The sequence below is a fragment of the Camelus ferus genome, chromosome 4 (assembly GCF_009834535.1).
Source record: "Camelus ferus isolate YT-003-E chromosome 4, BCGSAC_Cfer_1.0, whole genome shotgun sequence".
Classification (NCBI taxonomy): domain Eukaryota; kingdom Metazoa; phylum Chordata; class Mammalia; order Artiodactyla; family Camelidae; genus Camelus; species Camelus ferus.
The window spans coordinates 76,092,477-76,103,983 of record NC_045699.1 but is presented as its reverse complement, the minus strand read 5'-3'; the positions used below and the strand labels follow the sequence as shown (position 1 = coordinate 76,103,983).

The 11,507-nt window shown below is 32.4% G+C and overlaps 1 pseudogene; it reads right to left on the bottom strand.

The window, feature by feature from the left end:
- Positions 1-1,735: 1,735 nt before the first annotated feature.
- LOC102514749 lies at positions 1,736-3,377 on the bottom strand (annotated as a pseudogene).
- Positions 3,378-11,507: the final 8,130 nt, after the last annotated feature.

Below are 11,507 nucleotides of genomic sequence, written 5' to 3'. Positions count from 1 at the left end.
ACTGACTGCATGATTATTATCAGAAGTCTGTCTCCCTGACCTTGCCTGCAGTGTTTCCAGCATTTCAGGACATGTACATTCTGAAAATGGTTCACCTTTTATTTTAAATCAATGGTAAAAAGTAAAAATATTTCATGAATATTTCATATTTCCCTATATCTACAGAAATTTGGTATTCTTGCTCTTTGGGCAAATTTTTAATTCTATCACCCTCACCTCCTTCTAGTCCACACATTTTAGATTGCTGTTTGGTTACTGAATACAACCACTGCAAATAAGGGGCTAGGACAACTTGGATACTTCTTGTGTAAAGGTTAGAATGGACACAAGTTATGTGGGGTGTATAAACCTACTTTGAATGTTTAGGATTGACACTGTCCCTTCTGGACAAAGCTCTGATTCTATGCAGTAAATTAATTAGAAAATAATAAAGGTATAGGTATAGGGATGAGAATCAGTTATTTTGGGATGGGTGGGTTTGAAGAGACAGTAACAAATCCAGCAAATGTGAATGGGATGGTTTAGGCCTCTGGAGGCATGAATTAAGGAGAAAATAATAGTCTCCTAAACCTAACTTCACTTCCTGTCTCAAGAGTGACTCACCCTAGGGCTATGAAAAGAGCTAGTTTATGGTGAAGAATGAAGCCCAAAAAGTAACAGTTTGAAACCAATGGGACATTCATTTGTTTTGGAAAAGTAGATTTTACTTAAAGTCTACATGAATTGTTTGTTCAATAAATACTAAAATATGTCATTTTGCAGGTGTTGTGCTAACTCTGCTGATACCCAAGTTAGACAAGGAAACAGGGATAGACAGAAAACATCTGGAAGGGCTGATTTCTGTGCTGAAACTGGGAAAGTCTGAGTAGGCAAAGGGAGGAAATTCTAACCCAAGGGAAGAGCTGGGGTAAAAATTGTGAGATGGGAGTAAACATGGTTGAAAAGATTTTGTTTGAATATATCTCCAGATAGAGTGAAACAAAGATATGCTAAGGTAGAGAGATGCCAGATCTATATAGGGCTCATTAAAATACATTGATCTTGAACTTAGAATTTAAACGGCATTAAACTCCACCATAAGAAATTAAGCATGTCTTTGGCTGGAACCAAAAAGAAATATAAAATATTCATTAGAAAATATAGTGTAGACTCCTTAAAGGAAGAAACAAAAGCACAAACTGGAATGTTTTCACAACAGAAGAAAAAGGACCATGCATAAAATTCTTAAGTTCTACAACATGCTGAAATTGTCATCTAAGACTACATCCTGTGAACTTCATAATTCCAATGATGACATGATAGAGAACACTATTCCTGGGCAGCTTCCTGCATTTATCTCCTGTTCCAACCTATCCTAATTTAGCAATTATACTTCTTTTTATGATGATTCTGAAATCATTTATAACCTTTTCCTCTCTCCATTTTATATTCTTTTTCCAAAAGCTTCCATTTTCTCTTCTTCCTTAAAAACAATTATTTAAATTTATTCCCAAATGATTACATCAAATGACCATGTCAATCAAATATCTTATTTTAAAGTGGTAACTTAGTCTCCCGTTTTACTCTTAACTCTATTTTAAAAAAATAAGGAAGATACAGGTACACATGTATATTTATTGTTCAAATAAAAGAATTGCAAGCATTTGTTGATATTTGCCAACATCACTTTTAATCTTTGCTATCCTGCATAACCTGACAGTCCTTTGGTAGATCAGTTGTAATTAGGATGACGTTCTTATACTAAAGATGGCTGATGTGTTGGCCTTGAAAGAGAGGCAGCTGATGTATCAGCTATCACTGGCACTAGAAACCATGGGTTGCTTTCTGGTTGAAGGTTAGAAAAAGAACCTTCATTAGCCGATATGTGGTGATATCTACTTGGAAAAGTACAAGGCTCCACCATCAGTCCAAAATAATTGCTCTGTACAGGAGATACAATACAGTACTTAAAAGTAGAAGCTGTTAGTTGTAATGAAATTCATAGTGCGGTCATTTGCTTCAGTGTAGCTGCTTTGTGAGTACAGGTGAAAAGTGGTCAACTGATTTGAAATAGCATGTTGATCCACTACAATTTGTTCTGGTGGTCTAACTGGCATTGATGATGGAGAAGAAAAATCACCTCTGATTGGGGTAGTTGTATTAACAATTATCTGACTTGTCGAGGGCTTCTTTATTATAGACATACTTAAATGTGTAGAGTTTGAAAATACACTTTCTCCACTAGTGCCAGCCACAAAACCAGAATTATGATTATCAAAATTACCCACTGCTTTCAAGTGATTCTTTTTGAAATCTTGAGCTGATGAAGATACTGGAGAAGAATTTTTAATCCCAACTCTTTTTATTCTTACTAAAATTTGGGAACAGTCTCATTTAAAATTTGAATTATGATAGAACAGCAACTAAAATGAAAACAAAGTTTTTAGTATATTCTAAAGCAAAATACAAGACTTCAATAAGCCTCACCTGTAAAACCTCAGATTTCAAGTTTCCTATAAAAAAGATAATATCATCAAAATATGTACATTATTTACTATCTTTTGAAATTTCTTATTGGAAGACACAAATTTAAATAGTATAGTCCTCAAGTTTAAAAACTTAGCACTTACAATAACAGTGAATGCCACTTTTAGAAAGCAGTTTTAATATATTTAGAGTTCTGATAAGATTCATAGTTGCTAGAAAAGTTTCTCATAATCTAGAAAATCACTGCACAAAATTTTTTTAGAAAAAATAATTAATTTTAGCCTTAGTAGTTTTATATAATGTTCAAAACCTTGTTTTACATTTATATTACCATAGATTGATGTACATGATAAAATTCTATATATATGTTCTAAAGGGGTAACTAAATTTTTTTAATACCTTGCCTAAAACTGAGGTTTGTTTTTCTCCTGCCAGAAAGTCAGCTAGACAAGCAGATCTTCGAAAATTCTGCCACACTTTACTAAACCCATAAAGGTTAAACAGTCTAACCAAACTTTTCATGCATCCAGTTTCAAATACTCTGAAAGGGGTTTTCTTTCCAAAACTTCTTTCTTAAAGAGATTTTCGTCAATCACTATAGAAGTTCCATTCTCACTCCACCAAATGGATTTAAGTTGATCACTCCCAGTTATTTTCCAGAGTTTTCTTGGAAATGTCAGAGAACGAAAATCATTATGCTCACCTGGTTCAGAGACACAAAGTGTGTAATGTGGACTTTTTATCAAGGATTATTCAGACAAAGCCTGAAAAGCATTTTCTTCAATCATAGACCTCAAGTCCAACTCCCTAGTGAATGTTTGATCACACAATAGAGATCCACTGGAATTTCCTGAACCAGTTGGTCCATCTTTAGCAGACAAATTTTGAATATCTGAAGAAATGTTTGCCATCTTAAATAACTTTTTCTTCTGCTACTTTTCTAATCTGCATGGTTTTGAACACTGCTGTTTCAAACACTGCTCTGGCAGGTCTACACAGATAAACTGCCTAGGCCATCACAATGGTTCTCAACCTGAGTAGCTGTGATGTCACAAAATGTTTGGTATCCTAGCAACCCAAGTACAACATCCAGTCAGGGTTTAATTCTCATTCATCCAGTTACAACAAAACATATAGGATGTTTATTTTTATAGTTTGATCTGCAAATATTATTCCCACAAAATCTTTTAAATAAATTAATTTTGGGGTCCATGAAATAAAACCAATCTCCTTCCTTTTGCACACAAATTTATACCAGATTAATGAACAGAGTATAAATAATGCGCAAAATAAATAAAATAATTTTAAATTTTGGAATTTGAAGTGAAATTTGTATAAAACCTAGGCAGAAATGGTATAACTATTTCATTATCATTTGTGATTAAAATGAAACATAACTTGATTTGAAGATGGAAGTAATTATTTATCTGTCTATTTTACATTAAGTAGCTCCATATTCAGAATACATACATGAGCAGAATAAATATCAGTTTATTTGGTATGTTTGTAAAGAAATGGTAAATATTTATGAAATAAAATTAGATTAAAATTATCAATCAACTTTAAGAAATCACAAAGGGGGGAATTTAACAATATCATTTATAATTCAATGTTATAAGTAAAACAAATGTAATTTAAAATTCTAATTTAAACTTACAAAAGATGCTATCTTATTTTATACTTATAACCATATTTTTGCCATTCTTTCACTCAGGTTTTTCAGTCCCTAGAAGAAACAAATTCCGAGTCATTTTTATAATATGTACTTTTATGTCTTCTGTTAAGTATTCCAAACTGATTTTGATAAATACATTTATGCACAAGATCCTGGGTTGAGTCCCCAGTGCTTCTATTAAGGGGGAAACAAACAAACAAACAAATTAATACATAACAATTTATGTGAGGTGGGGTGAAAAAGATCAGCTAAATACATTTTAGGAAGCAATTTCTCTCTCAGTCCTGAAACAGATGGCACTGTTAGTATAACATGGCATTTTAAGGCTAGTGTTTTCTGCATTAGGTGTAAATAATAGCCATGTTCTGTATTAGTAAAATGTAGTAAATCAAATTCTACCAAAATTTATGTTCTTTATTTAGAAATAAAATCCATTTAATGTAAGCCAAATTCAAAATGAGACGTAAAATATTTTTAAATAGATAAATGTGTACTCAAGCTATAATGTAAATTTTTCTTTCAGTATATGTATATTCTGTTCTTTTTTTCTCTAAAAGCAGCATTTTAATAAACCAATCAATTTCTTTTTAAAGAAAAAGAATCGGGATATATAACCATGTTGAGTTTTTACATGTAGATTTTTATGTGTTTTAGTTTACATTTGAATGAAAGATATCATCATCTATAATTTTTGAAAAATAAAGTCCCTCTCCTCAAACTACCAGTAGTATTTTTGGTATTATATGATTTAAGATAGATTTCAAGAATTAAACATGAAACACAAATGGATAGTTTCTTTGGTGCTGGTTGTCTTGAAAACTGAAGTTTTCAAATCTGATCTTTCCTTTAAAAAATATTGACTCATACTGGATTTGTGATTAGCTGCTCTTTCTTTCTTTTTTTAATTTTTTTTATGATTTATAATCATTTTACAATGTTGGGCCAAATTCCAGTGTAGAGCACAATTTTTCAGTTATACACGAACATATATATATTCATTGCCATATTTCTTTTCTCTGTGAACTACCGTAACATCTTGTGTATATTTCTCTGTACTTCACAGTATAATCTTGTTTATCTATTCTACAATTTTGATATCCCGTCTATTCCTTCCCACCCACCACTCCCTTGGGAACCGCAAGTTTGTATTCTATGTCTATGAGTCTATTTCTGTTTTGTATTTATGCTTTGTTTGTTTGTTTTTGTTACTTTTTTTCTTAGATTCCACATATGAGCGATCTCATATGGTATTTTTCTTTCTCTTTCTGGCTTACTTCACTTAGAATGACATTCTCCAGGAGCATCCATGTTGCTGTAAATGTTGTTATGTTGTTGGTTTTTACGGATGAGTAGTATTCCATTATATAAATATACCACCTCTTTTTTATCCACTCATCCTTTGTTGGACATTTAGGCTGTCTCCATGTCTTGGCTATTGTAAATAGTGCTGTTATGAATATTGCAGTGAAGGGGTCATCCTGAAGTAGGGTTCCTTCTGGATATATGCCCAGAACCGGGAATCCTGGGTCATCTGGTAAGTCTATTCCTAGTCTTTTGAGGAATCTCCATACTGTTTTCCACAGTGGCTGCACCAAACTGCATTCCCACCAGCAGTGTAGGAGGGTTCCCCTTTCTTCACAGCCTCTCCAGCATTTGTCGTTTGTGGATTTTTGAATGATGGCCATTCTGACTCGTGTGAGGTGATATCTCATTGAAGTTTTGATTGGTATTTCTCTGATAATTAGTGATATTGAGCATCTTTTCAAGTGCCTATTGATCATTTGTATGCCTTTCTTGGAGAATTGCTTGTTTAGGTCTTTTGCCCATTTTTGGATTGGATTGATTGGATGTTTCTTTTTAAGTCTAATGACCTGCTTAAATACTCTGGAGATCAAGACTTTGTCAGTTTCATTTGCCAAATTTTTCTCCCATTTTGTAGGTTGTCTTTTTTTTTTTTTTACTTATGATTTCCTTTGCTGTGCGGAAGCTTCTAACTTTCATTAGGTCCCATTTGTTTATTCTTGCTTTTATTTCTATTGCTTGGGTAGACTGTCCTAGAAGAACATTTTTGAGATGTATGTCAGATAAAGTTTTGCCTATATTTTCTTCTAGGAATTTTATTTTATCTTGTCTTATGTTTAAGTCTTTGATTCATCTTGAGTTTATTTTTGTATATGGTGTAAGGGAGTGTTCTAGCTTCATTACTTTACGTGCTGCTTTCCAGGTTTCCCAACACAACTTGCTTTATTTATTGTATATTTATTATTTATTCTATTGTCTTTATTCTATTGTATATTCTTGCTTCCTTTGTCAAAGATTAGTTGACCAAAAGTTCGTCAGTTCATTTCTAAACTCTCTGTTCTGATCCATTGTTCTACACGTCCGTTTTTGAACCAGTACCATGCTGTCTTGATGACTGTAGCTGTATAGTATTTTCGGAAGTCTGGGAGAGTTATTCCTCCATTCTCTTCCTTTCTCTTCAGGTATAATTTGGCAATTCTAAGTCTTTGATAGTTCCATGTAAGTTTTATTTGATTTGTTCTACTGCTGTGAAATATGTCCTGAGTAATTTGATAGGTATTGCACTAAAACTGTAGATTGTCTTGGGCAGTGTGACCATTTTAACAATATCAGTTTTTCCAATCCAAGTGTATGGGATATTTTTTCAATTCTTCTTTAATTTCCTTCATCAATGGTTTATAGTTTTCTGTGTATAATTCTTTCACCTCATTGGTTAGATTTATTTCTAGGTATTTTATTATTTCGGATGCTATTGTAAAGGGGATTTTTTCTTTACTTTCTTTTTCTGTTGATTCATTGTTAGTGTAAAGAAATGGAAAAGATTTTTGAACGTTAATCTTGTAACCTGCTACCTTGCTGAATCCTTTAATCAGCTCTAGTAGTTTTTGTGTAGACCTTTTAGGGTTTTCTATATATAGTAACATGTCATCGGCATATAGTGACTATTTTGTCTTTACTTTTCCAATTTGGATCCCTTTGATTTCTCTCTCTTTCTTGATTGCTATGGCTAGGACTTCCAAGACTATGTTGAATAGGATTGGTGATAATGGGTATCTTTGTCTTGTCCCAGATTTTAGTAGGAAGATTTTGAGATTTTCACCATTGAGTACTATGCTGGCTGTAGATTTGTCATATGTAGCTTTTATTATGTTGAGATATGCTCCCTGTATAACTACTTTGGTGAGAGTTTTTATCATAAATGGGTGTCGAATTTTATCAAATGCTTTTCTGCATCGATTGAGATGATCATGTTTTTTTGTCCTTTCTCTTGTTGATGTGATGTATTACATTGATTGATTTCTGTGTGTTGAACCACCCTTGTGTCCCTGGGATGAACCCCACTTGGTCATAATGTATAATCTTTTTTAATGTTTTGTTGCATTCTATTTGCTAATATTTTGGTGAGGGTTTTGACATCTATATTCATCAGTGATATTGGCCTTTTTTGGTAGTGCCTTTGCCTTGTTTTGCTATCAGGGCAATAGTGGTTTCATAGAGTGAGTTTGGAAGTATTCACTCCTTTTACATCATCTGTAAGAGTTTGAGAAGGGCTGGTATGAGTTCTTTGTATGTTTGTTAGAATTCCCTGGTGAAGTTATCCTGTCCTGGACTTTTATTTGTAGGGAGATTTTTTTATTGCTATTTCAATTTCATTTCTACTGGTTGGATTTTTCAAGTGATCAATTTCTTCTTGTTTCAGTCTTGGTTGAAAGTATATTTCCAGAAACTTGTCCATCTCCTCTAGGTTATCCAGTTTGGTTCCATATATTTTTTCATAATATTGCTAGATGATATTCTGTATTTCTATGTTATTTGTTGTAATTTCTCCATTTTCCTTTCTTATTTTGCTTACTTGCGCTCTCTCTTTTATCTTCTTTGTGAGTTTGGTCAGAAGCTTGTCAATTTTATTTTTTTTTTGAAAAAAATCAGCTTTTGGTTTGATTGATGTTATATATATATATATAAATCTTTATTTTATACATATATATATATATATTGTTTATTTCTTCCCTGCTTGATATAATTGCCATCCTTTTGCTGCCTCTTGGGGTTTTTTTTTGTTGTTGTTATTGTTCTTCTTCTTTTTCTAGTTCATTCAGCTGGTGGGTTATATTGTTTATTTGAGATTGTTCATCTTTTTTGAGGAAGGCCTGTATCACTATAAACTTCCCTCTTAATGCTGCCTTTTCTGTGTCCCATAAATTTGTGTAGTTGTGCTTTCATTTTCATTTGTCTCAAGGTACTTTTATAAATTGCAGCTTTGATTTCCTCATTGACCAATTCTTTTTAATAGCACATTATTTAATCTCCATATTTCCATTTTATTCTCCTTTGTTTCTCCATTATTGATTTCTAGTTTCATTGCATTATGGTCAGTAAAGATGCTTGAGGTAACTTCTATCTTCTTAAAATTGTTGAGGTTTCCTTTTTGCTCAAGTACACGATCAATCCTAAAAAATATTCCATGTGCACTTTAGAAGAATGTATATCCTATTTTTGTGGGGTGTAATGCTCTGAAAATATCCACCAAATCTAATTTTTCTATTGTATTATTTAATTTCTCTGTTGCTGTATTTTATTTCTGTCTGGAAGATCTGTCTAGTGATGTTAATGCAGTATTAAAATCTCCAACTATGATTGAATTCACATCAATATCCCCTTTTATCTCTGTTAGTAATTGTTTTATGTATTAGGTGCTCCTATATTGGATGCATATACTCATCTTGTGTCACTCCTTTAATCATTATAAAATGTCCTTCTTTATCTTTCTTTTATGGTCCTTGCTTTAAAGTCTATTTTGTCTGAAATCAGTACTTGCAACTGCTTTTTTGGCTTTTCCATTTGCATAAAATATCCTTTTCCATCCTTTCACAGTCAAACTATGTGTCCTTCTCCTGAAAGTGGGTCTCCTGTATGCATCATATTGAAGGTTCTTGCTTTATTATCCAGTCTACCACTCTATGTCTTTTGACTGGAGCATTTAGTCCATTATCATTTACAGTAATTAATGATAGATGTGTGTTTATTGCCATTTTGAACTTATCATTGCAGTTGATTTGGTATTTCCTGTTTGTTCCTTTCTTCTTCCTTTTGTGGTTTGGTAATTTTCCCTTGTATTATCATGGCTTTTATTTAGTTTTTATGACTCCCTTGTAAGATTTTGACTTGTGGTTACCCTCTTATATTAGTCTATTAGCCCATTACTATATCTCAAACCCATCCTACCGAGAACAAATAAATAAATAAATAAATAAATGAAGAAAAAATATCCATGTCTTCTTGCTTTCCTCTTCCACTCTTAACGATTTAGATGTCTTCTTTTACAATTTTGCGTTTAATTTATTTGTAATTCATTAGTTATCATCTTCCAGTTTTGAGATTCTCATTTCTGTAGCATCCTGCTGTTTTTCTATTTAGAGTAGACCTATCAACATTTCTTTTAGCATGGGTTTAGTGTTGCTAAGATCTTGTAGTTTTTGCTTGTCTGTGAAATTCTTTATGTCTCCTTCTATCCTAAAGGATAGCCTCGCTGGATAAAGTATCCTAGGCTGCATCATTTTTTCATTCAAGATTTTGAATCTATCTTGCCACTCCCTTCTGGCCTGTAGTGTTTGTGTAGAAAAATCATCTGTGAGCCTTATGGGGGTTCCCATGTAGCTCCCTCTTTTCTTTTCTCTTGCTGCCTTTAGGATCACTTATCATTGACTCTGACCATCTTGATTATGATATGTGTTGCTGTGGGTCTGTTTTGTTCTTCCTGTTTTGGACCCTTTAAAATTCCTATACTTGGATATCTGATTCCTTCTTTAAGTTTGAGAAATTTTCAGTCATCACTTCTTCCAATACCTTTTCAATTTTCTTTGATTTTCCTTCCATTTTGGGACCCCTATTATGTGTAGATTGGCATACTTTATATTATCCCATAAGTCCCTTATGTTTTTTTTTGTTTGTTTATCTTACAGTTATACTGATTGGGTGCTTTCTGTTGTCCTGTCTTCTAGGTCACTAATTTGTTCCTCTGCATTATCTTGTCTGCTTTGCATAGCCTTTAGATCCATTCTCATGTCAGCCAATGAGTTTACCAATTCTACTTGATCTTCTTAGTAGATTTGATTTATTTTTGACATATTTTCTATCTCTAAACACTATCTCTTTTAGTTGCTTCAATACTTTGATCACTCCTTTTTTGAAATCTTGATCTAGTAGGCTATTGATATCTATTTCATTAATTCTTCTTTCAGGGGATTTCTCTAGTTCTTTTAATTGGGAGTTGTTTCTCTGCTTCTTCATCTTGCTCATATCTCTCTGACACTGTGGCTTATGGAGTTTCCATTATCTATTGTGGTCATTAAATTATTTTATTTATTTATCTATTTAGTGCCTATGTAAGAATAAAACTTTAAAAATCAAAAAAGGAGAGAGAGAAAGAGAATTTTAAAAGAAGGGAGAAACAAAAGATTTGAAAACAGTGTATAATCAATTATAGAATTGCAATTTGAATCAGACTAGCATTCGAGTTGAGAAGTCTTTTTTAAAAACCCTTAAAAAAAAGGGGGGGAAGTTCTAAAAATGATATTTGAAACCTACATAAAATTAATAACAGAAGATCAAAACAAAAGAAATGAAAATGAAATCAGGTTGACTTTATTAAAAATAATTATATAACTAATTGAAAAGAAAAATTTTAAAGGAATTAAAACTAGAAGCACTTATAATTGTTTAAGAATAAAAAATTAAAAAGGAATTAAAACTGGAAGCATATACAATTGCTAGAAAGTAGAAATTAAAAAGGTAATAAAAAAGAACAGATAAAAAATATGAGAAAGAGAGAATTCTGAAAAAGGGGAGGAAAAATATTTGAAAACAGTGTATAATGAATAACTGAAGAGCAAGTTAAAGCAAAATAGCAATCGGGTTGAGACATCGCTTAAAAACCATTAAAAAAGGAGAAAATAGAACAAAATGTATTTGAAACCTGTGTATAATCAGTAACAGGAGATCAAAGCCAAGAGAGATAAAAATGACATGACGTGGATTTTTTAAAATACTAATATTATTTTAAAAGAAAATTTAAAAGGGATTAAAACTGAGAGGGTATATAATCACTTAAAAAGTAAAAATTAAAAAGGTAATAGAAAATACAACAGGTAAAAACACATTAAAAAAAGGGAGGGGGTGTTCTGTTGGAGACTGTGTGCTCTTAATGAGAAGTCTTTCTGTCTTCACCCTGTTTTGTGAACTCAGCTTGCTGTTTCCAGAAGCCCTCTGTTGGTGCCCTCCTCTGTGTTTCTCCCAGTGCCTGTCGGCAAGCAAATCATGCCCCCTCCCAGCAAAGCATTCCTGT